This window comes from Grampus griseus, assembly GCF_964374135.1.
Source record: "Grampus griseus genome assembly, chromosome: 4".
NCBI lineage: Eukaryota > Metazoa > Chordata > Mammalia > Artiodactyla > Delphinidae > Grampus > Grampus griseus.
Window position 1 is genome coordinate 126,284,460 of NC_138997.1, and position 14,716 is coordinate 126,299,175.

Consider the following 14,716-nt stretch of genomic DNA (forward strand, 5'->3'; position numbering starts at 1 on the left):
TGTCTCCCTGTGGGAGGTGGAAATATCCTCAGGGTTTACCAGCTAATTACTTCTGGAGGCCCTAGGAGCTCAGAGAATTTGCTTAGCAACTGGCCTGACCGGTCCCCCGACCCCTGCTGTCCCCTGACATTACCCGACTTACCAGCGGGGCTGATGGAGCAGTTTGGGAACCAAACACGATCCAGCATTTTTGTGAAAATGGTGCCAATCTTTTCCTCGATGGGACCTGAGCCTGTAACCCAGTCCAACAAAACGAGGGAGAGGAAGCCAAAAAAAACTTTTTTGAGAAACAACACAGGCAGTAGGAAATCATACTGGTCAGGGCTTGTTTTCCTGACTCAGGGCCTCATTCCAACCTGTTGCAATCAGCTCTCCGAGTGTCTATAGGGACACCCTGGCGCAGGGGCCCCTCGGAGGAGAGGAACTTTTTACATTTGTGTTTGACTGGGCTCCTTGCCAGGGGCTAAGTTCAAAGTGCAGTTTCCAGTAATTTGCTGGGACTTCTCTGTGGGTTTGATAGGCCAGGACAGAAGCCTGCAAGCTGAAGTAATATTTCCTGATTTCTGTCATTTCTTAAGAAGAGAAGGAAGGTTTGTGGAGGGCCTGGGGGTTGGTGGGCTTTTTGTTGGCTCTGAGAGCAGATGGGGCTCCTGTCTTCCTCGGCCCTTTCTCCTCCCGTCTGGGGCCCTGGGCAGCCGGGCACTGGGCTGGCATCACCGGGGCTCCCTCCCCGAGCAAACGTGAGGTGCCCGTTCGGTGAAGCCCATGCAAGGCTGCCTTGATTTACTGTGTGCTGGCGTTATTCGGAGCCGTAAAGTTGTCGAGTAATGGCAATATGTTCTTATTTTCTCATATCTGTAGGATGAAAGTGAACATTTTTATAATCCCTCCCTCCTCACCACATTCAGTTCCCCTGCGTTAAACATGTGGGCTTGATTAAAGGGGAAAAAGAGCTACAAAGAGAAGTTAGGGTTTATACTCCTTCCCTCCACCACCCCCTTCCCAGCACGTTGAGGGCAGGGCTCATCATTTTGTCATTTCATCTTTGTGTCTCCCCCCTGTGTCTGGCAGAGGACCTGACACGTAATAATTCTGAATGAATCTTTATTCAATGAAGGGATGTGGGGAGCGATGGCATCTCATTTCAAAGGAGTGTTCGGTAGAACAATGTAATTTCTATGTCAGGTAGAGGCTCATAGGAATGATGCTTTATTGATTTGATTACAGCTCATTTTCTACAGCAAGGAATTATCTTCCAGAAATGTTTTCTCTGGTCCCTGCTTCAGCCACTCTTTACTTGGAAAGGACCCAGCTGAGCATGGAGGGCGTTAGGAGCTGAGGAGAGAGACGGAGTGGGCAGTAGTGGGAGCCTGAGTTGAACTCTTCAAGGTTTTTTAGCCCCAGCACCAAGTGGCCATCACCTTTCAATTGTCCTCCCACTACTTCAAACACGCTTAAATCCACAACAACAAAACCCCAGGAAGACACAGAGGGATGGGGGTGAGAGGTGGGTAGAAGGGCCTGGAAACAGCCTGTGGGAGTTCCTTCCCCAGCTCCCTGACTTTTCCTACAACACACTTCTTTTCATTTGCTAATTCGCCTGAGAACGACTATCTCTACGGCTGCTTTTCCTCTAGTCTGGAAACTTGAATTATAGCAATTTAACGTTATAACATAATTCCACTGCAATAAAGCAGTTTGGGGCTGGCAGTGGTGATGGAGTGGATGTTGGTGGAAATGGGGAGCCGAGAATTGACTCTAATGGATTTTTTTTCTGTATTCGTTTAAGAAATGTTAGGATAAAGCCATGTTAGTATGAAATCTTATTTAAATATTTTAATTAGAGGATTGGTGCTATGTAAAACCATCTAAATATGATGCCCAAAGAACTAGTTAAAAGCTTAAAAGAAGATGGGAGACAGTCTAGTTGTGTGGACTTGTGTTACGCAAATCACGAGTTTGTATAATTTTCCCCCTCTTTACTGAATTGATTTTGTAACTTACGTGAATGATTATTTGTTTTTACAATGTGGAATAAAAAGAGTCTCAAATATTTCAGTAGTCTTTAGTTATAATTAAAAAACCAAAACAAAAACAAAGAAACAACTTGTGGCAAATGGTCTAGAAAACCAGGCTCTGTAGGTAGATCTCAGGGACATGGAGAACAAAGAAAGAAATGAACTTGAAAATTCTCCTTGCCCAATGACTTCTCACACCATGTAAGGAGATTGGGTAATTTAGATTGTTGAATGAAGTCAAGACCGCTTTATCATCAGACCGGTCTCTTTAAGGCAGGGCATGGATGGCCCACAGGTGTCTGACTATTACCCATCCGCGTTCAAAAAAAGAGAGATGCCTGCAAAAGACACTAGGTTTAAAGTTGATTTAAAACATGTCTTACTTGCTCTCAGTTCCTGTCTGTGCTAGGTGTGATTAATTGCATCCTGATTCCTCTATCTGTAGTGCTGGCCTTTGGCATTTAGGGAGATAATATTGGCAATTTCACCTACTCACGAGGTATCCTAAAAGCCCATGATGGTGTATAATCTCCGTCAGGCCCAAAACTCTGACATTTCATCCCGTGTGTGGGAACAAGTGGCTTCTGCAGCGAATAAAGTGCCCAGCGCCTCAGGGTGATTCTGCGGTTCTTCACGCGTCCCGACGGATGCAGCCCGCAGCTCTTGTCAAGTGATCAACATTTGGTCCCTTGTGAAAAATGGACCTTCACCCAAAGTCACCCGAGAGACTGATGGAAATGGCAAGTGAGGGTCTACGAAAATGAAAGTTCTTAGCCAGAAAATACTTCTATACAATTTTTAATCCTGTATTTTTAACGTCATTAACCTCTTAAGAAGCCTCAGGAGTCACTTAGACTTCTCAAATGTACTTTCCTACATGTTATGGAGAATGCTATATGCTGTCGTGATAGTTAAGAATTTAGAATTTGTATGTTAAATAACCGCTTGCGAGCATAGATTTGGCTTTTCGTTTTTGCTATGCTTATGATATTTTGGAAATTTTTTTTTGGCTATCATGCTGTTAGAATTAATAACTATTTTAATACTTGTTTGGGGACAAACAGTATCCTAGGCCCGTAGCATTTAAATGAACAGTATTGAAGTGGGTGACATAAATTACATATTTATAACATCTCAGCTATGTAAATGACTAAGTACGCCTTGATCAGAAAGACTTAGAAATTAAAAGCATTAAGAGGCGGGCTTCCCTGGTGGCGCAGTGGTTGAGAGTCTGCCTGCCGATGCCGGGGACACGGGTTCATGCCCCGGTCCGGGAAGATCCCACATGCTGCGGAGCGGCTGGGCCCGCGAGCCATGGCCGCTGAGCCTGCGCGTCCGGAGCCTGTGCTCCGCAACGGGAGGGGCCACAACAGTGAGAGGCCCGCGTACCGCAAAAAAAAAAAAAAACAACCAAAAAACCAAAAAAAGCATTAGGAGGCAATTATTCATATAGAAAAAGCATTCTGTGCTACAAGAGAGGGTTGTCCACAGGTTATGCTTCAGATACGGGTGGTGTTTCTTTGGTTCTTTAATTGAGATTGTTTTTCCAAGTGAAGTACAGGCCGCTCCCAGGCAGCTCTTCCTTTTCACCCCTACATCCACCTCTTTTTTTTCCATTGGGAGTCCTTTCTTCCAACTCAAGTATCGCAGAGCCAACATAAAAACTGGGTGGGAAGGAAGAAGGAACTGAAATGTAATTAATGTCTTCTCTGTTTTATGTACATTAGTACCTTATCTCATTTAATTCTCATAATGTCCTCTGAAGTTGAGGTACTGCTAACACCCCATTTTGTAGATGAGGCTCAGTAAGTCACACAGCAAGAAGGTAGAGACATTTACATGCAGATTTGTGCAGCTCTGAGGACAGAGCTCCTAGACACCCCCAGCAGCCTCCAGCCAGGAGGTATTTAGCGTGTTTGTGTTGGGCAAAGGGCATTTCGTGGCCTTGCTCCTCTTCCCCTAAAGGTCTGACCACATCGTTTCATTTCTAGTGAGTTTCCCTGATACATTGAAAAATACGGTTGAATTAAGGAACGTATCTATTGCATAAAGCACAGAACATCTGATTTCTTTTTTCCTGTGTCGATGAAAGTTAGAATTCATGTCATGCTTGTAGTAAATGCACTTCCCGAAAAGCTACTCTTTTAATGCATGTCGCCTTATTCTTTATTTTCAAAATAATTCCAGACATTTTAGCCCAAAAGCTATACATCTAGGCTATAATTTTAAATTTATCACTATGCTATCCTTCTGAAAACTTTCAACTCAATTTTTCCCCCCTTGAATATGTCTAATACCACCATTACCTACTAACTGTGGATTGAAATAGCAAGTCATTATGATGTCTGAATTAACATCCAAAACATACTGGTTTTCTTCCAGGGTTCCCATATCTATTATTGTTAAAACATGTAACTTTAAAAACTCAAATGGTTTTCCCAAGCCAATTCTCTAATCACAGACATAAATTTCACTCCATTAAGGAAAGGAAACCAGGCAGTATGACTAAAGTTAGGAATATGATCAAATTTCAAGGGAGGAAAAAAAAACCCCACAACGATTAGGCGTAGAATTCTTTCCACTTCTTTTGCTTACGGAACACGGTTAAATTAAAACCCTGCTTTCCTGCACAAATCAGAGCGTGTAGCCCTTTAAAATGGAGGGGCTGGGTTTAGGTATGGAAGCTGCCATGCCCTCACTCTGATCCGACAGGGCATTTTGCAGAAAGGAGGTATCCGAGTGCTGTTGACTTTTCCCTGGCATGGCTGAAGGGTCATGGAACTGGTGAGAGCCAGTAGGACAGGCTCTCCTCCTTCCTGCATCTCAGGGTGATTGGAAGTTATTCAGTTGCATTTTCTCCCATGAAATACCTGTTGCATATTTATAAGTCTTTTAAATAATGACAGTCCCTGAGAACTTGTGATAACCAGACAGGCCTATAAATAAGGAAAGGGATGTGGTGGGAAAGTCTAGCTCCCTAGGCTATGGGTGGCAGATTCAGTGGTATTCTTTTGATTGCTGCTCCTGAAATACCTCAGCCCCTCAAGGTTGCTTTTTAATGTTTATCAAGATTTTTTTTATAGGCGTCTCTTTTCAATCTACAAGACTTGCTTCCTTGCTATTTTGTAAAGCTGAGTGGTGTTCAACTAGCTTTTAAAAATGTTTGCTTTCACTATCTGTATTAAGAATAGGAGCATTCTTATTCCTATTTCATAGGAATAGCCATACACACGTACACAAAGTATACACGAAATGATATAAAAGTACACAGCTTTGTGATGACCTGGAGGGATGGGATAGGAAGGGTAGGAGGGAGGCTCAAGAGGGACGGGATATGGGAACATATGTATACATATGGCTGATTCACTTTTGTTGTACAGCAGGAACTAACACAACATTGTAAAGCAATTAGACTCCAATAAAGATGTGAAAAAAAAGTACACAAGCTTTAAAAAGTACGTAAAGTAATATAAAGTTAATTTTTGATGTTTACCTTGTAGCTGATGTACATTTATATATGTTGAATTTGAAATAGGTCAGCAGAGTTAGCAGAGAAAGAAAAATCTTTAAAAACTTTCCTTAGTGAGTCAAAAAGGAAGACAAGAAAAGTTTATTTTTTAAATCTGTATTTCTGTTGTTAGAAATGAGATTTATTGGAAATAAGCCTTTTAGGAAGCAAAGTAGCAGTAATTATTAAAGTTAAAAAAACCCATATCTTTCAACCCAGCAATCTCCCATTTGGGGATCTGTGTCATATAAGAAATATCTGTAGTTATCACCAAGTGGCTCTCTATCACATTACCCTATTTTAATTCTCTACATATGACTCAATGGCATCATCTGCTATTTTTCTTGTTCATTTGTTCACTTGTTTGTTCATTCATTCATTTATTGTCTTCTCCTGCAAGAATGTGAGCTCTATGAAAACTAGTACTGCACCTGTTTCCCTTACCACTGGAACTCTAGCATCTGGAATAGTTGCTGGCACAGAGTAGGTCCTCAATAAATATTTGTTGGATAAAAGAAATAAAGCACCCATAGATCAGGATATTTATTGAAGTATTATTGTAGTGGCAAAAAACTGGAATCAAGAGAATGCCCATTAGTGATGGGCTGGTTGGGAGACCCACCATGCCTGGCTCAGCCGTGTGGTATAGGGGTGAACAGCACGGCTCTTGTGTCAGGCTGCCTGGGCTTTAATCCCTATATTCCTCTTACATGTATGATGAATGGCCTCGGGAATGGTGCTAAGCTTCTATGCCTCTGTTTTCTCAGCCATAACATGAGGACAACAGCGATACCAATCTCAGAAGGTTTTTGTGAGAATTAAGTAAAAGTGGCAACATAATATGGAAAGAGTCCCTGGCACACAGTGAGTACTCAGTAAATATTATTATCTCATGACATATTGAAAAGAATGAATTAAATATCACTTAACAGAGGAATTTTCATCATGCACCGTTTAGTGGGCAACATATGTGCAGAGAAATGTATTTGATGGCTGCTACTTTTATAAATTTAACAATGAAATGTAAAAATCCTATATATGTATATGTAGTATGTTTATAAGGGCATAAAATTAGGAAGATACACACTAAGTATATAAAGCTGGGTATAGGAAGGGCAGGACTGAGGGGTGGGAAAGAGAAGAAGGGAAAGTTGAAAGGCAACAAAATGACTAAATAGTAAGGCATTTACATTACCAGCACGTTACTGAAAACCATGATTAAATTACAAAATATGTGGGTTTAGGTATTTGTACACGTTGAGGTGCTTAGAAAGTGAATCTCTAAATATTAATGATGGTTGTCTCAGAAGGATTGGGACTCCAGGTGACTTCTTCCTTATTCTTTGATGTATTTTAATTTTTGACAGTAAGCATGTATTATTTATATAATCAGGAAAAACAAGAAAAAATTTTTACTGTCAGGAAAAAAGAAGAAAGCAATGCTTCTCTATTTCCATAACAATCTACTAAGGGAAGAGAGCCGGCATTTGAATGCATGTGTCTCTCTTCTAACAGTTTCAGAGCCTGAGGAGTTGTCAGTACCCAATTTAGAAGGATCACGTGGCCATGCAGTCTGAGTACGAGATGGATTTAGTTTTTGGCAAATCACATGCTTGCTACCTCAGTCTTGTCCTGTTTTGGAAAGGGGAACTCAACTCTGAGGGATTATATGAATCGACAGTGTGGTAAACACAGGCAAATGGGCCACAGAATTCTTGAAAATGGGAGAGAAAGGAATCACAAATGCCCATATCTGCAAATAGTTCAGCCACAGAAGGCTCTTTGGACCCAAATCTAGAAATTTCCTTAAAATACTACTTGACTCATGTCAAAGCTTTGTTCAAAACCCTTATAACCTTTGTATCACTCATGAGATAAAGTTGAAATTCTTTTTTTAGATTTTTTAACATCTTTATTAGGGTATAATTGCTTTACAATGATGTGTTAGTTTCTGCTGTATAACAAAGAGAATCAGCTATACATATACGTATATATCCCCATATCTCCTCCCTCTTGTGTCTCCCTCTCACCCTCCCTATCCCACCCCTCTAGGTGGTCACAAAGCACCCAGCTGATCTCCCTGTGCTATGCGGCTGCTTCCCACTAGCTATCTATTTTACATTTGGTAGTGTATATATGTCCATGCCACTCTCTCACTTCGTCCCAGCTTACCCTCCCCCCTCCCCGTGTCCTCAAGTCCATTCTCTACCTCTGTGTCTTTCTTTATTCCTGTCCTGCCCCTAGGTTCTTCAGAACCATTTTTTTTTTCTATTCCATATATATGTGTTAGCATACGGTATTTGTTTTTCATTTTCTGACATAAAGTTGAAATTCTTTAGGCTGGTGTCAGAGTCTGGATACCTGTGCTAACTCTCTCTGCCACGATTTCTTTACCCCAGCTCTCTACTTGAGTCTGTGTGGTCGTCCCAGTGTCCACTCAGAATCTCTCCTTCCCTTTGTTCATGCCCTTCCCCCTCCTTTTCCCTTTTCTGAATCTTACTCATCGCTAAAGCCTCGGCTCAGGTCCATCTTCTCCTAAAGGATTTTGAACTATCCTGGTCGCTAGAGCCTTCTCTGCCTTTTCCCCACCCCTGTTCTTCCACTGCAGGTGGAAGAACATCATTACCTTTGCCCCAGTCACTTAGCACTCACAGGTGACCTGTAACCATAACTGGTGCACCAGATTCATATGCAAATGTTTCTCCTTCTTCAACTGGGATACTCTCCTCCCCAGGAATAGGCTTGTGCCTCTTTCTCCCTGTATTTCCATACTTCCTACCACATTAACTTGGGTAGAGTTGGCATGCAGTAAATATTTGCTGATTGATAGGTATGTATAGGTATTTTCTGAAAACCAGAAGTAGGTAGTCATCCCATAATCAGTGTCTGTGTTGGAGCCCTTATGTAGAAACCCATGTATTTGCATATAAGCTTATCTATCAAGATAAGAATGCCTGCCTAAATATAGGAAGAAATTTTAAGAGCCTTTCAAATCCTCAGAAATGTGTGTGCACTCAGGTATGAATCTATCAATACATTTGCCATAAACAAGATGAATGAAAAATGAAACTGAATGAGAGACATTTTATTTTTGAGAACTGGAAACAGTGAAACATTAATAAGGATAATAGTAACTAACACATATATGGCTTCTATTATAAGCTAGTTTGTCTAAATACTTTTCGTATATTTACTCACTTAATCCTTAAAACAACCCTATGAGGTAGGCATATTACTTTGAGCCCCATTTTACAGAGGATGAAACACAATCAGTCAAGCTCCCACTGGTACTGAATTTCTTTAAGCTGTTAAATTGAAATAGGAATAATTTTCTGATTTTTTGACTTGTAAATTTACCTACGTGAATACATCTATACAAAGGACAAAGCCCACACACTCAAGTACTTTGTAGGTGGCATGACTATGATTCTTTTTAAGGTGAGATTTAAAAGTAACAAAGTTGGCTTAAAGAAAAATTAGCAAACATAGCGCAAGGAAAGTTTTGTAAGGCAGACATCTTCTGAAGAAGCCATTTATGTTTAATCTGGGAATTTGGTCACTGCTCTTCTTCAGGACTGTTTTTAAAAGTCAGTATATGCTTCCTAAAAGGAAACTTGATCTCCCTTATTAATAGTTACATCAGGTTTTAAACCAAAGCCAGCTTTATGACGTACTTCATTCACATCATCTTGGCTGTGTATGGTTATGATTTTACCCTCAGAGGCTGAAGGTTTGCTGTCATTGAAGGGGGCTCACGAGAATCTTCTAATAGTCTGCCAAGGGAGTTTCAAGACAAGAGTTCCAAAAATGTTGGCAACATCTTGTTGCCCAGATTCTGGGAAGATCAAGCCATTATCCAAGGTTGCACAGCTATTCAGGGACAGAGACAAGATGAAGGTCCAGTCTACTGGTTTTCTGCTAAACTGCACCACCACTAGAGGTCTCAGCGAGAGACTGTGGGCTGGCCCTGGACATGGTGCTGGGAGAGAGAGAGGAGTCCCTTGGGGAGTGGAGAGAAGCACGTGGCGGCATTGACCTGAAGCCTCTCCTTCTTTGGGAGCAGCAGTGCATCAGAATGGTGAAGACTGAAAGACTGGTCAATCTTTGTAGTCTATTTAGCTGTTGTGCGGAGGAAAGGGGATTGTTGGATGCCTGTTTTGCTCCTCAGTAAGGAGAAGGAATAACAATTTCTCATGAGCCAATCGTAACCATTTAACAATGCAGAAACTCTAAGCCCAGACTTCATCCAATTTTGTGGATCCTAAAAATGATAATAGCTAACATTTAAGTGTTTACTGTGTATCAGGAATTACTCTAGATACTTTATATGTATTATATCATTTGATCCTCATAACAGGCCATTTGTATCATCCCTTTTTACAGATGGGGAAGGCGAGTTACAGAGAAGTTACACAACTTGCTATAATTTCCCCAAGATTACATCTCTATTAAGTAGCTGAATTGGGATTCAAACCCAGGCAGTTTTGCTTCAGAGCCTCATCAGTTTAAAAAAATTGATTATGGAAAATTTCAAACATATGCAAAAGTAGAGAGAACAGTGCAATGAACTTCCATTTACCATCTCCCAGCTGTCACAACCATTGGCCAATTTTTTTTTTTTTTTTTTGCGGTACGCGGGCCTCTCACTGTCATGGCCTCTCCCGTTGCGGAGCACAAGCTCCGGACGCGCAGGTTCAGCGGCCATGGCTCACGGGCCCAGCCGCTCCGCGGCATGTGGGATCCTCCCGGACCAGGACACGAACCCGCGTCCCCAGCATCGGCAGGCGGACTCTCAACCACTGCGCCACCAGGGAAGCCCCATCGGCCAATTTTGTTCTATCTGTATCTCAACCTCCTTAGTGGTCTCCCAGCCCCCTTCCTGGATTATTTTCAAGAAAACACAGACATCCTAACATATCATCCATAAATATTTTAGTAAGTACTACTAAAAAAACAATGGCTTAAAAAAAACACACTTTTCCATAAGACGCACATTGTCTCTATTTTTGTGGCATTAACAGCTTGGAAGATGATTGTCTAGATCTGTGATATTCTTTCATTTCTTCTTCATTTATTTACTGTAATACTTTCCCAATACCAACAGTTTGGCTATCCTGATGTATCGTATGCACAGGAAAGCCCAGATAGATGCTAGATTCACAAGCGCCTCTCTCTCTATTTCTCTCTCTCTCTCTCTCTCTTTACTAGTTTCAGTGAGTTGGTTTTTTCACATCAGCCAAAGTTGATCACTTCATGTGTTTAAAGGAGCATATTGAACTTATGGATGTTTAAACATATTAATGGTTGTAGTAAACGTATTTGGTACTTCTTTGATGGATTTTTCTTATCAATGCTCAGATTGTCCCGTTTGGGTCAGTGGGAGCCTCTTCAAGTTTGGTTTACGAGTCCTTCAGTCATATTCAGCAGCCCCCTTATTTTCTGGTATGACAAGATGTTCTAGGCTTATCTTGTGTATTTCTTGCCCTAACCTGGAATTAAGCATTTTTCCAAGGAGCTGGCATTCCTTCATGGGAAACAGTATTATTTAGAGACCACAGCCTGGGTATGGGGGGTGCTTATTGCTACTAGGGTGGTCATTGTTTCCTTTCCTTCCTTCTTTCCTCCCTCCTTCCCTTCCTTCCTTCCTTCCTTCCTTGCTTCCTTCCTCTCTCCCCCTTGCACCTTTCTTCCTTTTCTTTCTTTATAAAGAGAAGCTAAATAGTGAGTTGTTACCAATAATTAATTGTTTTCTCTTTCTTTATAAATCTATATATAACTATATATATAATTAATATTTCAGAATAAAAATATAAAATGGTATTAAAATATGATTATCAAAACCAGTTTGAATTTATTGTGTAACCCAATTTATTGAGTTGTTACCAATAATTAATTATTTGTTTTCTCTTTCTTTATAAATTTATATATAACTATATATATAATTAATATTTCAGAATAAAAATATAAAATAGTATTAAAATATGATTATCAAAACCAGTTTGAATTTATTGTGTAATTCATCTTTAGAGTATATACCACTAGGGATGTACAGTCAAATTATTGTCTTTTAAAGTCACTTGAAATGAACTGTTCTCTGTATAATCTAAAAATGTGCTTGGTGGTTAAATTTATTTGTTTCATTCTGCTTTAGAGTTGTAGTGTAGTTATTTTAAATTTCTCTTAATTTTGTTTTGAAGTCATGTAAAACAAGGTCTATTCAGAGACGTCTGGCTTCCATTTTTGTCTCCCCATCCACCATTAAGTAATTTTTAAAATTTCATTGTTTATCATTCTTTTTTTTTTTAATAGGAGCAAGTATGTGTAGCTATTGGTTGCCAACTTAAAAAAAATGCACAATGTGAGAGTTGTGAATTAAGGTTTATTTGGGGCAAAATGAGGACTATAGCCTGGGAGACAGCATCTCAGATAGCTCGGAGAAACTGCTCCAAAGAGGCGGGGGGAAGGTGATTTTGGTGAATGGAGAGTGCATGCAATCAAGCACATATTTTTTGCAGAGGTTTCTGCTAGTGTCATGAAGGTTACTGCTAGTCACAGGGAGCAGATGTCACCATGAAGGATTTTAGTGCTTTTCTAGATATGAGTATACAAGAATTGGGCTCATAAAATTCTCTCCTGAAAATATCTATCTGAAGACCTGTTCTGCCAGTTTTTCCCAGAGCACAGAGTGCCTCACTTCTGCTCTCCACCCTGAACTCCTTTCAGGGGGTGTTGAAAATCAGCAGCTGCAGCAGCACGTGATTTAATCCCTGTAGAGGTAGATGGCGAGGGCCAATTTGTAGCTGACGGGTATCTCCTCCATCTCCACTTTCTTAGATAAATGTTAGCTTGAGATACATATTTTCCTCTACTTGGCTTTTCACATTTTTATGCCATGTATCTTGACAGTCACTACTTAGCAGATATATAGACGCTTCTCATCCCCTTGGGAGCTGCAGAGTTTATTCAACCAGTCCCCGAGTGATGGGCAGTCTCACAGTTCTGTCCATATGTGGATCAAAGTCTAAAGATATTTAAATGGGGGGAAAAAGTCCCATTCCAGCAAAGGGGCAAACTTAGATAAAATGTGTTCTACAATTTGGGTCACTCTCCTGGTCATCATGTATATATAAGTTAAGAGAACCTTCCTTGTTCAACAATACTGGGCTTCAGGAGGTGATAATAGGAGAATCATGGGGTTTCTTAACTCTCCATGTGGTTCCTAGTCCTGGAGATCCAAATTGGTATAAGTATGTAAATTAACTTTACAGGTATCTACATATTTACATATGTAAATGGAAATGTGCTAGGAGCAGCTACTAACTTTCAGGAGATCATATGTGCATATGACACAGACATTACTAATGTACTAGTTTTGGCCTCCCCCTTTTTTCTGTCTTTACCTATTTATTACCTTTTAAAGAATGAATCTACCCTTGTGTATTCAAATACAGTACCACTCCTATGCAAGTGTCCATTTGAGTTCAGGTATTTCTCCACAGACCTCCAACCTAAGGCATCTAAAATTAAATGTATCATCTTGGATATCTTGCATACAGTGTGAAAACACCTGCCCTATTGTCTCTTCCTATTTTCAGTGATGCACTATTTTCCCAGATTTAAAGCCACTGGTGGTATATCTCTTTATTTGTTTAACTTTTACACTACCTCATTTGACCAAGTCTCCTGCATTAGATGTTGATTTACCTGGGGTTCCGTGGAAACCTGGACATGACCGTCATATCCAAAAGAGACTCCTTGAGAGGAGTCTGTAACAGTAGCCATTTGTCCTTGGCCCTTTCCCATGGATCAGTGGGTTAGATAAAGATGTAAACACATGCTGGTCAAATGTGACTATTTAGAAGAAACACTGAATGTGTGGAATAAAGCACTTGGAAAAATGATTCTAAAAGCTAGAGTAAATGAGCTCCAATTAAACAAAAGAATCCGATTAAATGCCGTGGGTGGTCTTCGGAGAGAGAGTGACCTGATGTAAGAGGGGTGAAACCGCATCCCAGCAGAAACGCTGAGGTGCTGGGTGTGATCACCGGCAGCAGTGAGGTCGATGGTGAGAAATCACCGGCACCCTCCAGGCCTCACAGGCTCTCCTGAAGCAGGATTAGAACTGTCTTTCTTGGGAGGCTCTGGGAAGACGATCCAGCTCCTGGAGTTGATAGGTGTGTGTCATACAGGGTTCCCCGGGGAAACAGTGCCCTCTGAGTGTGGGCTGAGGTATTTACTATAGGAATTAAACCTTACACACTGTGGGAGGGTCAGGGGAAGGGGAGGTCCAGAAAGGGGAGTTGGAAGGTCAGAGGAGTCACTTCCTTAAGAAATGGGCGGAGTACTGGCCCAGGGGGCAAGTCAGAGCTGTGGGGAGATCTGAGGAGACAGGCCATGTGGCTGCTGAAGTGGGACTGGGAAGGGGGAACTGGTGGAAAGCTTCCTCGGGAAGCTGCTGCTTCTGGGTAGCTGCAGAGGGTCTGTGACCACATGATTGGTAGTGGGACACTGGTGCTCGGCAGGGCTCACAACTGGGAAAAAGAGCTACATGTGAAGAAGAGGGGACGAGGTCCCCTGGGACTTGTTCCTCTGTCACCACGTCCTACTGAAGACTTCACTTGTGCCTCTCAGGTCTTGTCCAAAGTCTCTGTTGGTGACTCCAACCTAGAACCCTGGAGGGAAGAGAATCCGGGCAGAGTAGTTGGCAGTCTAACCACGTGGACTATAGCACTCTCAGCACAAAAAGAGGTAGACGTTTGCTCAATGAGAGGAAGAAATAAAGGGGTGATATAAAATCTGCCCAACACACATGTACAATGGAATATTACTCAGCCATAAAAAGAAACGTAATTGAGTTATTTGTAGTGAGGTGGATGGACCTAGTGACTGTCCTACAGGGTGAAGTAAGTCGGAAAGAGAAAAACAAATATTGTATGCTAACACATATATATGGAATCTGAAAAAAAAAAAAGGTTCTGAAGAACCTAGGGGCAGGACAGGAGTAAAGACGCAGACGTAGAGAATGGACTTGAGGACACCGGGAGGGGGAAGGGTAAGCTGGGATGAAGTGAGAGAGTGGCATGGACATATATACACTACCAAATGTAAAGTAGATAGCTAGTGGGAAGCAGCTGCATAGCACAGGGAGATCAGCTTGGTGCTTTGTGACTACTTAGAGGGGTGGGATAGG

At 41.3% G+C, this 14,716-nt stretch overlaps 1 long non-coding RNA gene across 1 annotated transcript in view; it reads left to right on the plus strand.

The window, feature by feature from the left end:
* Positions 1-500: 500 nt before the first annotated feature.
* The window catches only part of LOC309821586, a 61,176-nt gene continuing 46,960 nt past the window's right edge, over positions 501-14,716 (plus strand). Inside the window, exons 1-2 of the long non-coding RNA XR_014296633.1 lie at positions 501-590; positions 6,294-6,390. This is a non-coding gene — a long non-coding RNA (uncharacterized lncRNA). The remainder of the gene's footprint in view (positions 591-6,293; positions 6,391-14,716) is intronic.